Source organism: Capsicum annuum, chromosome 5 (genome assembly GCF_002878395.1).
Source record: "Capsicum annuum cultivar UCD-10X-F1 chromosome 5, UCD10Xv1.1, whole genome shotgun sequence".
Classification (NCBI taxonomy): Eukaryota; Viridiplantae; Streptophyta; class Magnoliopsida; order Solanales; family Solanaceae; genus Capsicum; species Capsicum annuum.
This window is the reverse complement of record NC_061115.1, coordinates 202,284,420-202,302,195: the sequence shown is the minus strand read 5'-3', so window position 1 is coordinate 202,302,195 and position 17,776 is coordinate 202,284,420.

Here is a 17,776-nt window from a genome sequence, read left to right as displayed (position 1 = left end):
AAGTGTTAAAATTTTAATCAAAAATCTTTGTGAATTATATTTAATTTATATTTTTAATGCAATTTACGAAAGTGATTAAAAAAATTATAGGTAATATTGCTCATTAAATTTCTATAAATAAATAACTATCAAGGTATGTTGTCATGCTTATTTAGCTTTTTAATTATTTATATTATTTAGTATTTTTTTAATCACAGTTGCATACCTAAATATAAATTATAGAATAAACAATGAAAAGTCACCTAAAGATAAATTGTAGGACAAACAAATTTAATTAGAAAAATTTGCTTCCACATTATTTAATAAATTGTATAATATTTTAGCTTAAAACTAACATCAAATAATTTGAAGAGCTTGAAGAGTCATAGGAAGAGTAATCAAATCTCATATTTAAAATTATATTTTTAAAAGAATTTTAAATCATCTTTCATACTTTATCTTAAATTTACTGGTATAATTTGAGTAGGAGTTTTACGGAGTAGAAATAAAGTGCGGAGCTAAAGTGGAATGGTGGAGGTAAATTTTGGTGGTGGGTGGGTGGGTGAGTGGGGCGGGGGTAACGGTAGAAACAAAGTTTTATATATTTTTTTGTAATGAGCAATATTATAAATTGTATGTGCATAGTTTTTAATTGAGAGTGGTAAATTTTTAAATTTGACATAAAAATTTTTGAATTAGAGAAATTAATTACTTTTAGTCCAGTTAGCTGTTGATTTTGAATCGATAGACCGAAATCAACAACAAAACATAGTTATATAAGAATAGTAATTTCATTCTTTTCATAACAACATCTAAATTAATTGCGACTATGATTAGTAATTTCACTATTAACAATTATTTTTTGTATTCTATAATCAATTTAAAATATGTTAATATGATATAATTAAATTTTTTAAACAGTTTATTAGTTCAAAAGAATAAATTAGTATTTTTTTAACGATATTCTTAAAAAAGAAGTATTCCGCGCATCGCGCTGGTACTTAAACTAGTATATTATTAAAAGGAGAGAACAAAGCCTCTATATTAAGCCAAGTGGCAGCCTTAAAGATTGACAATGTAGTTTTATAGGAAAAGTTAGTTGATTAGTTAAGAATTAGTTAGTATTTATTTTATCTTTTACAATTTTTTTTTTCAGATTCAAATTTACAGTTAATTTAATTGTTAATTAAGTTTTACAGAATAATAGACCCAAAAAATAGGAATTTTGAAATTAGAACTATTCCACTAATTAAGCCAAATCGTATTTAGAGATTTGACATAATCTTATCCAGTTGAAGTTTTTGAATTTTAAACAGATTGCAACTTCTACTTATGGTTTTACAGTTTCAACTTTTCTGTTTTCTTTTTTTCTATTATATATATATTCCTTTCTATAACTATTAACTAGATAATTACTTCCAACCATTTTTATGTTCTTAAATTTGAATCAAACGTGATTATCAAAAATATTTGAATAAGAATAATGGTCAAAACTTTGTCGTTGCATATGAATGTGATCAATTTACTCGGCAATTCATTCGATAACTTTACGTCTTCCAGGTAACAATATAAGTTTTTCTCCAATAGATTTTGAATCTAACCGTTAATCTCTTATCTTCAATTTCATACCAAGAAAGAAAATTCTCAATATACACGTATTAGAGTAGTGTTTCAACCACGTAAATTTTAGAAACTATGCGTTTATATGTTTTTGTACATTTACATGTAAATATGTCATTACTCAAATCAATATTTACATGCCTTTGTGCAGTTTATTTTTTAAGCATTAATTTGATAAATGAAGTTCTTAGGCTTTATCAAGTGACATTAATTGAAATGGAGTAGTGATAAAAGAAGAAGATGAATTTGCGTGATATTATCGTTTAATGAAAAGATTTTTGAAATTATTGTTGTTATTTTAGGAATTATGAATGAGAAGATTTGGATAGGGAAGAGGACAATATAGCAGTACTTTTGGGTTGTTAATCATTTCAATTAGGGATTAAAGAGATATTTTAAATTAAAATTGTTTTAAATATAGTAAGATGTCATTTATTTCGATATGGATTAAAAAGAATATGATACCACATAAAAATTAAACGAGAGAGTAAAAAGTTAGGACATGTAGCATTTGAAATTCCTATACCAAACACGTCTTTTGACCTTTAAAAAACACATAAAATTTTTCTAATATATAAGTAACGTTTGATCAACTTTTGAATGAGTTGACAACATTATATGTGAATTCTTCTTTCACTAACGTTTTCGTATTATGATTGCATATATTGCAATGAAGGAAAAAGAAGAACTTTCGACTCCCAGAATTAGAGCAAAAATAAAATTTATTTTAGATGTGGCTCATTTTTCTATATATTGTAGATAACTTTGCACTTTACTTTCCTGAAAAATGCATTGCACGACAACTAAGTGATACTTTTGCAACGATTTTGGTATGTTAATTTTTAAGCTACCAAAATGAATTTCATTAAATATCAATAATTATTTGAGAGTAAATTATAACTTAATTCATTAAAGATACATAATTAGTTGAATTATTTTTTTATTATAATTGCGAATAACTTGATAATTTATAAATCTTAAACTCTCTCATCACATTTGACTTTTATATTTATTATGAAACAATGATATCCAAACATGCTTGCTACACTTCACTCGATTAACCAATCACTGAAAAAGGAGAGATTAAAAAGTTTTCATTTGATGGAAAAAATGGACTTTATTATCCATAATCAACACTTATTTTAAACGTTAAGCCACTATCCTATTCCTACATAATCCCAAAAATTTGATAAGAGATTAAATCAGGTGATTGAATTTGTTGGTTTGAAATATGATATATGATTCCACTGTTTCTCTTATTTCTATTAATTTTATGATTCCATTATTTCTCTTATTTCTGTTAATTGATCCTCCTTTATCCTTCTTCTTTGCTTTTATTTTGAAACAAAATTTTACCACGAAAGATCCAAAGCAAAATCGTAGAATAAATCAATGATAGTGTGCTACGACGTGAACAATCTGCTTATCCATAAAAGTAAACATATTCAACTTTTACAGTTTTATTGAGATTTTTTGGTCTCTTAGTTTATGCACTATACTAAATTTTCTTGCTTTATTTATTTGTTTTTTATTTGAAATTTGATTATCTTTTCTAATATTTTTTTTTTTTGTATGGGTTACACATAGAACGACTATTTGATTATCTTCCAAAACTTGCCCATACCCGCGCATGAAGTATGACAACGTCTTTGATTACACTAGAGCACAAAAGAAAATAAAAGAAAATTGTCACACCACTTTTTTGTACTCCGAAAAAATTTAAGTTTCGAAAGGGTTTTATTATTAAAGTGACAAAAGATGAAAATTTATTTCGAAAAGGAACTTTTATATTCAAAACTCAGAGTTGCCACTTGGCATAATCCGGTGTGCCAAGTCACCTTTGAAAAATCCTTTTCAAAATGGTTTGGACTCTAAAACTGATCCGCGAACAGAGATTCCGGCTAAGGAATTCTGTTGACCGAGGGGAAGGTGTTAGGCACCCCTTAATCCCGTGGTTCGACCACGGTCGCTTGGTGGAGCATATCGGCTAATTCGACACTAAGAGTGTATAAACCACACAAAAACATACAAACCAATCAATCAAACAATCAAACAAATCCAAAATTATAGTGTTCAGTCCAATTATACAGTCCAAAATAAATAAATAAAAATATGAAAATAAATCCTATCTAACCTACACTAATCCTAACTACGCTCCCATGTTTTACCCGATGCCTCGGACATTCATCACAAACATCTTCCTCCAACATAGTACGTCGGGGCATTCCTCGGTGAATAAATACAATGTGTCTCGGGGCATTCTCCGGCTAAATGAATACATTTGAATTAAATACGATAAACTAGAAAGAAAAATTCACACGCACATTCCAACATTCAACCAAAACAACAAGTTCTAAAATTTGCCTACCCGAACCTATATTGCCTATCCGTTTAAACACATCATAAATCTATCACAATTCATATCAAAAATAGATCAAAATTAAACTGAATGTATCTTTTTTGTCAATTTTCAATTCTCACCCCAACTTCATTTTTTATCAATCATACCCATGCTTCGATTATCAATTAATTTTTCAAAGTCCGAAACCAACATCAACCAACACACAACAAGGATTCAAACATACCAAACAACAAACATTCATATTACGTAAATTTAAAAGGGAGAAAAGATAAAATTGGACCTCGATTAAAGCTTTTATTGTGCCAAATTATGTGATCAGAAGACAAATCCGGATCCGCGAACTTCCGATTTGAACCTCAATCACGACTTAAAATCACACTTCGATATAATCCTTACTATTTATTATCGACCCAAATTGAGAACCCCAAAACGAAGATAAATCAGTATCAAATTCTTGCTCCCGTTATTGTTTCGAACGTCTTCCGACTGACTTCATCGGAATCGAGAATAGTTGGGTGAATTTTGTTGCTCACCAGTGGATTTCGGCATTCTCCGATGGATGATTGCTGGAGTCGGCACTTGGGGGTCAGATTCGGTGATTTTCCAACTATTTTTTTGACCAGTTTTTGTTGGCTATTTGCCGGAGATAATATTCCGGTGGTTTTTGAGCCGGAGAAGATACTGCTCTTACTATTTCCCAGATTATCCTCTCTTTCACTCCTTCGATCTACTGTTTTGCCATGCCTCTCTCTCTCTCTCGCTCTTTCCTCTCTTTCAGTTCTCTCTTCAATAGAAGAAAAATAGAGCTTTGTTTGTCGATGTGTAGTAGTGAGGGTCCGTGATGGTGTGTTTTTCTGGTGTGAATGGCTCTTTAATTATATATGGGTATTGATGGATATATGTGAATTGTGGAGAAGATGAATGTTGATGGTGTCCACCCTCCATATTGTTGTTGTATATGAGGTGTGAATCTGTGTGTTTCTTATTCCCTATGTGTGTATATATTGTTGTGGGTATATCCAGTGAGGTGAGGGTGGGGTAGTAAGGTAGGGTAGGTGGGGTAGAGTTAGGGTAGGTGAGGTGTAAGAATAAAGTTTGTTAGGATAGGATCCAAACAAGATAAAATTTGTTAAGGGTTGTTATATTTGTCATTTTATGGAGTGTATAATCACGTGGATAAGGGTGTATGATAAAGTGAGGTAAAAATGAATAAAATTGGACTTGGGAGGGACAAAATTAGGTGTCTACAGCATGCCCCCTTTGAATGTAAACATGAAGTGTTTTCAGACAAAGAAGTAGACAACAAGACAGAATTTTGTCCCGACCGTTATTTAAAGGAAGAAACAAAAGAAAGAAGGACAATCGGTCTTGACTTAGGACATCCTACCTACCCAACTTATGAGGGAATCGAGTGACAGGTATCTCAAAGGATTGGAAAGAGATGGACTATACCGAGTTAGAGAGTCGAGTGAGGTTCCATCGAGGTTCTGGTCCACGACTCAGTCATTACTTTAAAAAATGAAAATTACAAGTTAAAGCATAAATAAAATTACAAAAATCCTATCTATACAGCTTCTTTTGGACTCTTGACTTGAGTTTCATCACCCTATTCTTCAGGCGGGCTCCTGACTTGCTATTTCTGTAATTTGTTGCTTGCCTTTCAATTTCTTCACCCTATTCTCTAGGCGGATTCCCGACTTGCTATTTCATCAACTTGTTGCCATGCTTTCAACTTCTACACCCTGTTCTCTAGGCGGGTTCCTGACTTGCTATTTTATCAACTTGTGGCTATGCTTTCAATTTCTTCACCCTGTTCTGCAGGTGAGCTCCTGACTTGCTATTTCATCATCTATTTAACTTTTAATTTCTTCACCTTGTTTCTTGGTTTTCCATTTATTCGCCCTGTTCTTTGGGCATGCTCCTGAAATCACATCAAAACTGAAAAAAATTATCCCAAACAAAGAAATGCATTTTCTATGAGTTAATCGAAATGACTTGACTAAAAGGTATGTCTTATAGGAATCAAAGGGAATGATTCGAATAAAAGGTACGTCTTATAGGAATTAATAGGAATGACTCGACTAAAAGGTACGTCTTATAGGAATCAAAGGGGATGACTCGACTAAAATGTACGCATTATAGGAATCAATAGGAATGACTCGACTAAAAGGTATGTCTTATAGGAATCAAAGGGGATGACTTGACTAAAAGGTATGTCTTATAGGAATCAAAGGGTATGACTCGACTAAAAGGTACGTCTTATAGGAATCAAAGGGGATGACTGACTAGAAGGTACGTATTATAGGAATCAAAGGGGATGACTCGACTAAAGGTACGTCTTATAGGAATCAAAGGGGATGACTCGACTAAAAGGTACGTCTTCTAGGAATCAAAGTGAATGACTCGACTAAAAGGTACGTCTTCTAGGAATCAAGACTTAAGTTAGGAAGTGCATTACCTAAGAAGCAAAATTCGAATTACTCAATCAAGGAAGTGTGTATCCTTATCAATGTTGTTTGAATCATCAAAACAATGAAGTGCGTCTCCTTACCAAAGTTGCTTGAATTACCAAAACAAGGAAGTGCGTTTCCTAGAGATCCTGAATTATGAGTTTTACCATGGTTTTGATTACCAAACCTGTGCAGCAACCTTGCCTCTTGCATTTGTTGAAGTGAGAAATTACGGCCTTTGATGTTTAGGCTCTGAAATCCTTGATCTGAATGCAACATGTATTCCTATTACATACAAAGAAAACTTGTGAGTTTAAAAACATAGTGGCTAGTTTGTGGCTTTGGCTTTTGAGGTAATTGCTCCTGCCCCTGTCACATTTAGCTTTGCTTCCAACCATTAGCATATATCATTGACTTGCTGTATCATTGACTCAAACTCATCTTATTAAGAGTGACTCTGAAATAAACACAGTATTTCTGCTTTGTCGTGTTTCTCAAATAAACCCTTTGAACCTTGGTATTTCCATGAGTTCCCCGACTTCTCTGTTGACAAAACTTCCCGCATGCCTTTTTTTGGGCTCACAATCATGTCTCTTTCATGTGCTAGCTTTTGTATTGCTTTGTGCAATTAAAGAAGCTGGTAGCCAGTTTTGAAATCTTTTCTCACTTGTTTTGACACGGACTTGACTCAAAGACAAGAAACATAAAAAAAAGAATGACAATTTTTGTTTTGATAACTGACTTAAGAAAGATAAAATTAAAATAAAGAGAAGAAAGAAAAGAAAATGAATGTCCCCTTTTAAAACAAAGAAACGAAAAACTCATCTAAAAATGACAATCAACACTAATGATTATGCCATGCATTTTGAATTAAGCAGCTTGATCTTTTCATCCAAACTTTCTACCCATTGTTGTTGAGTTAATGGCCTTGAAACTGAGTTGCTTTCTTAGGTCAATTATGTTTAAGACCCCATTCGGCTAGTGGCGCCTTGAAGGGTTTTCGCCAACAAGCTTCTTTCATTTTCTCTCGGCTCACTATCGCCTTATGGTGCCCGTGAGGGTTTTCACCAATAAGACTCTCTCATTTTTATTTCTCTTAACTTACCATCCCCTTATGGTGCCCGTGAGGGCTTTCACCGATAAGACTCTCTCATTTTTATCTCTCTCAACTTATCATGGCCTTATGGTGCCCGTGAGGGTTTTCACCAATAAGACTCTCTCATTTTTATTTCTCTCTTGATTCCTTATGCTGAGGAAGACAAGTAGTTCCCAAATACATCATCATATCCCATGCATGCTTTGCCTTAACATCCTCAAATATTGATCTGAAGGTCTTTCTTTGGTTGTAACTTAGCTTTTGGATAGCATTGGAAAGAAAGGATGACAAGAGGCCCAAACAACACATAAAGTGGGTTAGGACTTACAACTTTTGGAATCGACTCAAACAATAAGGATTAACTCATGCCCCAGTTTCTTTTGACTGGGTGACACTAAATTGTTTATTTGGTTGTACCGAGCCCTTAGTAGGGCAGCCTACGTATCTCACTCCCGAGAGAGGAGAATCAGGTCATGCGTAGTTCTGGCAGCTTGTTCTTTCACTTGATTCTATTTTTTTTCTTTTGTTGACTCTTTTGTCTTTGAGACTTTTCTGACTTTATTTTTCTTGACACTCATCTTTTATTTCTTTTTCGACATATTTTATTAAATTTTGTTGACTCTTATCTTGATTCCAAAAGAGGGGTATGAAAGAAAATAACACTAAGGCCCAAATGTGGGTAAACAAAGGATGACATAGTGTTTGGATAGCAGAATGAAATGCCTTCATCATATCAATTCTTGAAAATCCTAGTACATAGCATGCAATGCAAAAGTGCACGATCAAGATCACTTATGAAATGTTTTACAACACTAACTTGCCCCGAGCATGTGTGCCACCTCTTTTTCTACACTTGCCCAGCATACAACTCTACTTTGTTGTACATTCCTCATGCTGAAGGACTTATGACTTCGTGGAGCTAATTTTATTCCTGTTCCTCTTGAAAGGATCACGTAGACACTGTTTGACCTAATTAAGACATGTCTTTCAATTGATGACCAAGTAATCCTTGCGATTCTCAAAAAGTCTCAATTTTCAAAGAAGGCTTCAAGTTGATCACCAAATGCCCCAACACTCTATTTATTTTCTCAGATGCTCTCTTTTCCTAAATTTAACTCTCTGATTCAATGCTTCATAATTAAGTTGGATTTTAAGATCTGACTGAAAATTCCGTAGGCATATCATATCACTAGAATCAACATAAGTGACTGTATAAAAAAAACAAACAAATAACACATATTTGAAACTTAAAAGGAAAGGGACACTTTATTTAGTTGAAATAAAAGATAAAAGGGTTTGAACATAAACGACAAAGGGACAAAACAAGATAGATCCCGAACTACAACCCTGAAATAATTTAAAAAATAGAAAAGAAAACAAAACAAACTGCCAGACCTCTTCCTAGTAGGGAAAGGGGTGACTTTTCAATTGCTCAGCCTGACATATTAGCCACTGGTTTGCATATCAACATGACTAGAGCTTCCACCACTGTCAAACACATTTCCTTCAACAAATAAGCTCTGGATCCCCATGCTTAACTTATTGCCTCCCACATATTGTGCAGTACCGCGTGCTGGTGAAGAGCTCTGTTGGATGGTCGAAGGGCCAATGTTTTGCACCACAATCAATTTATCTTGAATTATCTTTTCTATTTCTCTTTTCAAAGTGCGACAATCTTCAGTACTATGACCCTAAACATTAGAATGATATGCATATTGCATATTAGGATCAAAGCTTCTTGAATGCGGGTCAGGAGTATACCCAAGGAGAGGAGTGATCATGCGCTGCTGTACCAATCTCTGAAATAAACTGGCATAGGATTCCCCAATAGGAGTGAAATTATCTTTTTCCTTCCTCCTCTTTGCGAACTCTGGCCTCGGATAAAATTTGGATTTAGAGGTCCCTTGGTAAATTTGTGGGGGTTGAGGACGATGTTGAGGGACAGGTGCATGCCATTATGGATAAGAAGATGGATGAGCATACAATTATGTATTGTTCACAGGATATCGAGGAAGTGGAATGGGATTTCTTGGATTTCGGAGAAAGAAACCTTGTTCCAAGTGGTTATGTGGATCTGATATGTAAGCTCGGGATTGAGGCTGACAGTATTGGTGGGTTGGACCTCTCAAACTCTGCTTTGGCCCTGTTATGACAATAGGTGCATTTTCCTTCTTCTTTCTTTTAGTTTTCCTTGGTTGATTGCAATGTCGTCCTGAATGTTTCACAGAATCCTTCTGTCCATCAGGCTTCCCAAATTTTGATGTCTCAAAGCTAGGAGGAAGGTTAACACTTGAAGACATGTCCCAATTTTTATATGAAACTTCTTCATAGCCCGTAAGTCTAGGGGAATTTTTCATATCATTTTCTACACTCTTCACTTTCCCAACCATTTTCTCTCGCTCTTTTGGCATGCTAGGCTTCTTAGTAAGAAATTTTGGCGGTTCACTTAACTTAACTGTAGGCTCAAGAGTATACCAATAATCATCAACAGTATTGAACATGGAGTCACTAGTGGACTGGGGAAGCACAATCGTTGGATTGATAGACAAAGTAGAAGCCTTAGTAGAAGATTGAGCAACAAAAGCACAGATGGTATGTGGTGCTGTGAATATGGTAGACTTATACTGAGGAGATAAAGAAAGAGTGGTGGAAGTGTTGAGGTGTATTTGACATGGAATGGATTCTGAGGCATGATGTGGTACATCAACAATAATAGGAAACTGACTTTGCGATTTTGGTGGAAGACTCAAGGTATTTGTAGGGTCAAAAGTGGGGAACGAAGGTGGAGGCAGCCCACTGGCCCAAGCTCGGTACATTCCCATCATTTGTTGTCTCAGTCTCAAATTCTCTTCCTTTAAACTCTCAATTTCCTGACTCTTTGTTTCATCCATAATGCCACTCTCTATATCCTTGTTGGACACAACTAACCCTTTATTGGATTTGGTGTGATATGGAGGACCAGCCAGGAAACCACAAACCAACCACCTTAAACTAACTGAACAAAAGGCAACAAATATGTTAGAGTTCAACATTTTTCAAAACCTCTTTTTTTTTCTTGAAAAAAAATCACCGAACCCTAGAAGGGCGCCTACGTATCTCACCCCCGAAAGGGGAGAATCAGGTGTGCATATTTCTTGAAGTCATGCCAAAATGGCCAATTAAACTCTTTTTTTCTTTCTTGAAACAAAGTGTCAAAAGAATTGACGAAAATCTTTTTGAATTTTTTTTTTAAGGTTTAAATCTCTATACAAAATGAAACATATGATTACCAAAGAAAAATCTTTTTGGGTTTTCGATTTTTGAATTTCATGTGAAAATGAAACTTAAACCTATTAAAGGAAAATCTTTTTGTAATTTTCTTTTAAAGACGTATATGAAACGCCTACTCTAAATGGAGAGTGAAGAAATATTTTTGGATTTTTTAAATAAGATTTCCGAACCAACAATAGGCTGCCTACGTATCTCACTCCCGAAAGAGGAGAATTAGAGGTGCGTAGTTCGTCCAGATTGGACAATTAATGATTAAATAACGGATTGTATCCTGACTTGAGACACGACCAAAGACATGCGATGAACAACATAACAATTTTTTTTTTTTTTGAGTTTTTAATTTGACACTTCACATAAAAATGACACCAACAGCTATGAAAGAAAATCTTTTTGGTATTGTCGTTACGTAAAATGTAAAACTTCTACCACCTTTTTTGATTTTTTCTTTTATGTAAAAAAAATCCTAAATTTTTTTTTTGGAGTTTACGAATTGTGAATTCTTGCTAAATGAAACAAAAGGAAAATCTTTTTGATGTTTTACTTTTATTTTTTTATTTTTTTTTAAAAATGAGTGCAAAAAGTAAAAAAAATCTTGCTTTTTTTTTTTTGAATTTTTGAATCATGGAAAACAAAAGCCATAAAGAACCTAAAAACTACGAAACTCTTTTTTGATTCACCTTTTCTCTTTTTTTTCTTTTAAACTTTCTTGTCTACACACTTTACTTCTAACACATGTTTTCCCCAAATCGGTACGTCAAATGACCACGTTACCCTCAAATATGCAATATTTAGAACGTAGGGATGCTTTAAAGGTGAGTCTCCTACAAAGGACCGTGTGGCCCCCGCTAGGTCTCAATATGATGCACATAAGAATGACCTAAAGGCTGACCTACGTTGTGGTTTACTAACAAGGCCGTTCAGGGGAGCATATGGTCGATAGTGGCTGCTTTGCTTTCCACCTACTCCATACATCTAATGGCTCCCCCCCTAAAATAAAGGTGACTTAACTAGAGTTCGTGCGCACGACGTGCGCTCAAAGACTTATTGCGGAAAGAATGACTCGGGTTATGCACATGATGTCAGATATAAAAGTGGTAACACATAGGATAAATACTGTAAACAAAGAGCACGAAAACGCAAAAAAGTGAAAACACAAGCAAAAATCACAAACAATGCTTATACACTCGTAATGTCAAACAAAGACGATACGACTCCAAAAAAATCTCAGATTCTGAAATAATCCCCAGCAGAGTCGCCAGAGTCGTCACACCCCTTTTTTATACTCCGAAAAAATTTAAGTTTCGAAAGGGTTTTATTATTAAAGTGACAAAAGATGAAAATTTATTTTGAAAAGGACCTTTTATATTCAAAACTCAGAGTCGCTACTTGACATAATACGGTGTGCCAAGTCACCTTTGAAAAATCCTTTTCAAAACGGTTTGGACTCTAAAACTGATCCGCGAACAGAAATTCCAGCTAAGGAATTCTATTGACCGAGGGAAAGGTGTTAGGCACCCCTCGATCCCGTGGTTCAACCACGGTCGCTTGGTGGAGCATATCGGCTAATTCGACACTAAGAGTGTATAAACCACACAAAAACATACAAATCAATCAATCAAACAATCAAACAAACCCAAAATTATAGTGTTCAGTCCAATTATACAGTCCAAAATAAATAAATAAAAATATGAAAATAAATCTTATCTAACCTACACTAATCCTAACTACGCTCCCATGTTTTACCCGATGCCTCGGACTTTCATCACAAACATCTTCCTCCAACATAGTATGTCGGGGCATTCCCCGGTGAATAAATACAATGTGTCTCAGGGCATTCCCCGACAAAGTGAATACATTTGAATTAAATACAATAAACTAGAAAGAAAAATTCACACGCACATTCCAACATTCAACCAAAACAACAAGTTCTAAAATTTGCCTACCCGAACCTATATTGCCTATCCGTTTAAACACATCATAAATCTATCACGATTCATATCAACAATAGATCAAAATTAAATTGAATGTATCCTTTTTGTCAATTTTCAATTCTCACCCCAACTTCATTTTTTATCAATCACACCCATGCTTCGATTATTAATTCACTTTTCAAAGTCCGAAACCAACATCAACCAACACACAACAAGGATTCAAACATACCAAACAACAAATCATTCACATTACGTAAATTTAAAAGGGAGAAAAGATAAAATTGGACCTCGATTGAAGCTTTTATTGTGCCAAATTATGTGATCAGAAGACAAATTTGGATTCGCGAACTTCCGATTCGAACCTCAATCATGACTCAAAATCACACTTCGATATAATCCTTACTATTTATTATCGACCCAAATTGAGAACCCCAAAATGAAGATAAATCAGTATCAAATTCTTGCTCCCATTATTGTTTCGAACGTCTTCCGACTGACTTCATCAGAATCGAGAATGGTTGGGTGAATTTTGTTGCTCACCAGTGGATTTCGGCACTCTCCGATGGATGATTGTTGGAGTCGGCACTTGGGGGTCAGATTCGGTGATTTTCCAACTATTTTTTTGACCAGTTTTTGTTGGCTATTCGCCGGAGATAATATTCCGGTGGTTTTTGAGCCGGAGAAGATACTGCTCTTACTATTTCCCAGATTATCCTCTCTTTCACTCCTTCGATCTACTGTTTTTCCATGCCTCTCTCTCTCGCTCTTTCCTCTCTTTCAATTCTCTCTTCAATGGAAGGAAAATGGAGTTTTGTTTGTTGATGTGTAGTTATGAGGGTCCGTGATGGTGTGTTTTTCCGGTGTGAATGGCTCTTCAATTGTATATGGGTATTGATGGATATATGTGAATTGTGGAGAATATGGATGTTGATGGTGTCCACCGTCTGTATTGTTGTTGTATATGAGGTGTGAATCTGTGTGTTTCTTATTCCCTATGTGTGTATATATTGTTGTGGGTATATCCAGTGAGATGAGGGTGGGGTAGCAAGGTAGGGTAGGTGGGATAGAGGTAGGGTAGGTGAGGTGTAAGGATAAAGTTTGTTAGGATAGGATCCAAATAAGATAAAAATTATTAAGGGTTGTTATTTTTGTCATTTTATGGAGGGTATAATCACGTGGGTAAGGGTGTATGATAAAGTGAGGTAAAAATGAATAAATTGGACTTGAAAGAGACAAAATTAGGTGTCTACAAAAATCGCATGGGATCAGCACTTATTCTAACATTGATATTATTTGTTTGGATAAATATGACATGATCTATAAAATAAAGTAAAAGAAGGTGCATGAGATGCAATCTATATGGTCTTTAATGCACACAAGCTATCCAAAAGATTGTCAATATGATTTTAGATATACCATAAGATTATAGACAACGACAATTCAAGAATCGATTGGTAAAAAGATATTTTTTAGCTTCTTTATCATATGAAGACAATACTTATTATAATTATCACAAAACAAAAAGGAGATTGAATCGCTCTTTCGCTACATTTTGACAAAAGAAGTAATATGTTTTACAATATTATAAGTCTCAAGTCCTTAATTTTAACGACACCAAATATTAACTAGACAATATATGTATTCACTATTGGTTGTTCTAAATTTCTTGATGATTAAATGGATTTAAAATTGAATTCACAGATATATTAAATGGTTCATATAGGTGTGAGTTTTACATATTTAAAACATAGTGTTTTAATGAAGTCGATTAGGTTTTTGGAATTGCAATACCTAGCATTTGCAGTTCTAAGTATATGTAAGTGGAACTAAATCAGATTAGTGCAAGAGACTTTAATGGTAATATAGTGCATGCTATTTATCCATTTTAAATAAATTCTAATTTATGGGACGAGGGACTGAAAATAGCTTTAATAATTTGTTATAATGTAATGTTATAATTTGTTGATTAGTTCTATTTTTAACATACGTGAGTTGTTACCAAGTGAACACCAATAATTTGGACAAATACTTAACTTTCCTTAATCTGCATGTTAAGTTATTAATATTCTAACATTGCAAAAGTGAGTCCAATTGTGAAACTTTTTCAGATGTTGAAATTCACTGTTATATTTTACTTTTAAACACAGGATCACCAATTGAAGAAGCATTTGTTTTTGCTTTAGATATAAAATTTTCTCTCGCAAAAATATTTTTTATCTTTTAATCATTTCATGAAACACTAAATGATGGGTGATAGTATTATTGATTGATGTAGTAGCAAAAGATGGTAAATATAAAGAAATTGAAAAAAATTTCTCCAGGAAGTTTGATAATACGGCCTTAGTAATATTGAATAAGATCATTGTGGAAGAGTGAGATGCGGAAATTTATGATCAACAACAAGAATTGAACGAGTCAGCCTACAATACCTATACAGAAAAACCAACAAATATTTAAAGAAATTCTTCAACATAGTACTAGCGAAACTAATCTATTCATTCTGACATTCTTACTCCTAAGTTTATAGCGAAACTAATCTATTCATTCTGACATTCTTACTCCTAAGTTTATTGTAGGTTTTTTGCCTTATTAAGGTGCTTAACATTTGAAGATAAGAAGAAATGAACAAGCTACTTTTTTCATGATGAATTTGAGAGATTATCAAATATATATATTCTCATAGAATGTATTCTTATCTATTTTTTATTTTGTGTTATAGATTGGAGTTGTTTGTACAAGAAATACATAAATTTATATGATTTCACATGTTCAAACAATCAAAATAATCTAAAATTATTTTTTAAAATATAGGTCGAACATCGTGTGGGTACGAATACTAATAATAATTAATAAGGAAAGCAGTGCAGAGCCTACAAGAAATGAACAGTAACAACATTAAAATAATGTGATAATTGAAACACAACAAATAACATGTGATGATACGTATCAAAAGCAAGAACTACAAGAATACGACTAGTACTACGTCAAACACTAACATGCCTAAACTTTTGAAAAGCGCGACAACACTACACTCCCTACTAACCTTCTACTCTAATATGTGATCTCCAACTCCACACATTCTTATCTAAATCGCGATAGTATAAAACTTTGTCATGTTCTGTGTAACCCTCGAGCTATGAAATCCCACATAACGAAATAATAGAAAATGACAAGTATCATTATTATTACCATCACATATATAGTTCGATATAGTACTCTTTTATTTTTGGAGTAGGATGACGAAAAGGTGTCCTCATACATTACTCATTCACAAGGTGAAATGCAGACATTACTCATTCACAAGGTGAAATGCAGACACTTCAGTTGATTCAGTGTACATTAAAGAGTGGTACATTTTTCACATACTAATCTGTATTATGTATGCTGCTCAAGTAGTGGTGTAGTTCCATTAATTGAATAGTACTCCCAACAAAATATATACTTACTATTATAATTAAAAAAATAATTCTTCACAACTGCTTGAAAACTGTCGTTCACGTGGAAGCTGAAACTTGGGGGCTTTGAGCTGTAGGTGATAAAAGAGTTTTAAAATGAGGTGTAGGTGACACAAGTCTTAATTATTGAATGGAGGTGATAATTACTTTATTATGGATTAAGAAAGTTAGAGAAGTTTAAAAATAACCCACAAGTTTTTAAATTTTCACTTTGATCCAAATGTGTACATAATACAACGGGAAATGGAGTGAAAAACACACCTTTCTCTCTCTTCTCATCCATTATTGTTTTCTCTCTCTTAGCAATTTTTGTTGTTCATTGTTGCTGCTGCTTTATTCATCATCTTCTGCTTCATCATCACCATCTTCTACTTTATTATCATCTTCATCTTCTTCTTGTTGACCATTTGTTGTTGTTGTTGTTGTTACCGCTACTGTTGCTATTTGACCAATTTCTTAGGTCAAATTTTGTTTTGAACATCACTTTCCACTTTGGCATTGCTTCATAGGAGAGTTGAATTTGTCATCTGGTAACTGCTGTTTTTCCAATAATGGATAGAACTCGATCATGAATCCAACATAAGAGCCATCTGTTTATACAGATAAATCATCTATTGCAACAGATGAGACATCGGTTTCAATGAAAGACTGATGTGTTGGATTCATGTTTAGGGTTCTATAGGTCATAACATGAATCGAACAAATGGGTCATCTGTTGCAACATATGACTCATCTGATGCAACAGATTAGTTATCTGGTACAACGTAATAAATATCTGTTTCAATAGATTAGTAACTTGTTGCAACAGAACTTGAACTCAATTCCAACAGAAGTGTTGTCTATTGCAACAGAGTAAATATCTGTTGCAACAGATTACTAATCTATTACAACAGAACTTGAACTCAATTCCAACAGACCGTAAATATCTATTGCAACACATTAGTAACCTATTGCGATAGAACCTGACCTCGATTCCCACAGATCGTAGTCTGTTGCACTAGGTTAGTCATCTGGCGCAACATGTTAATTATCTATTGCAACATGTCATTCATCTGTTAGAATCAGCTTCAAAGGTGATTTAGTACTGTAATATGTATCCCAATAGGCGCTTCATCTGTTGCAACAAATATATAGTCTGTTGCAACATATTAGTAACCTATTGCGATAAAACCTGACCTCGATTCCAACAGATCGTAGTCTGTTGCACCAGGTAAGTCATCTATCGAACATGTTCATTATCTGTTAGAACATGTCATTCATCTGTTAGAATCAACTTCAAAGGTGATTTAGTACTGTAACATGTATTCCAATAGGCGCTTCATTTGTTGCAACAGATATATAGTCTGTTGCAACATATAATTCACCTGTTATAACAAATGACTCATCTGTTGAAATCATCTTCAAGAGCGTAACATGAATCCCAATAGGTAAGTAATCTGTTGCGACTGATCACTTACCTCTTGCAACAGATTAGACATCTGTTGGGATTTATTTATGGCACTATGAAATCACTATCAACTTTTTATAACAAATAACTATATTTTGGTACCACTAATGGAGGGATCTATAACAATAGGGGTGGATTGTCATGGTCAATGGATTGAGAAGAGCAA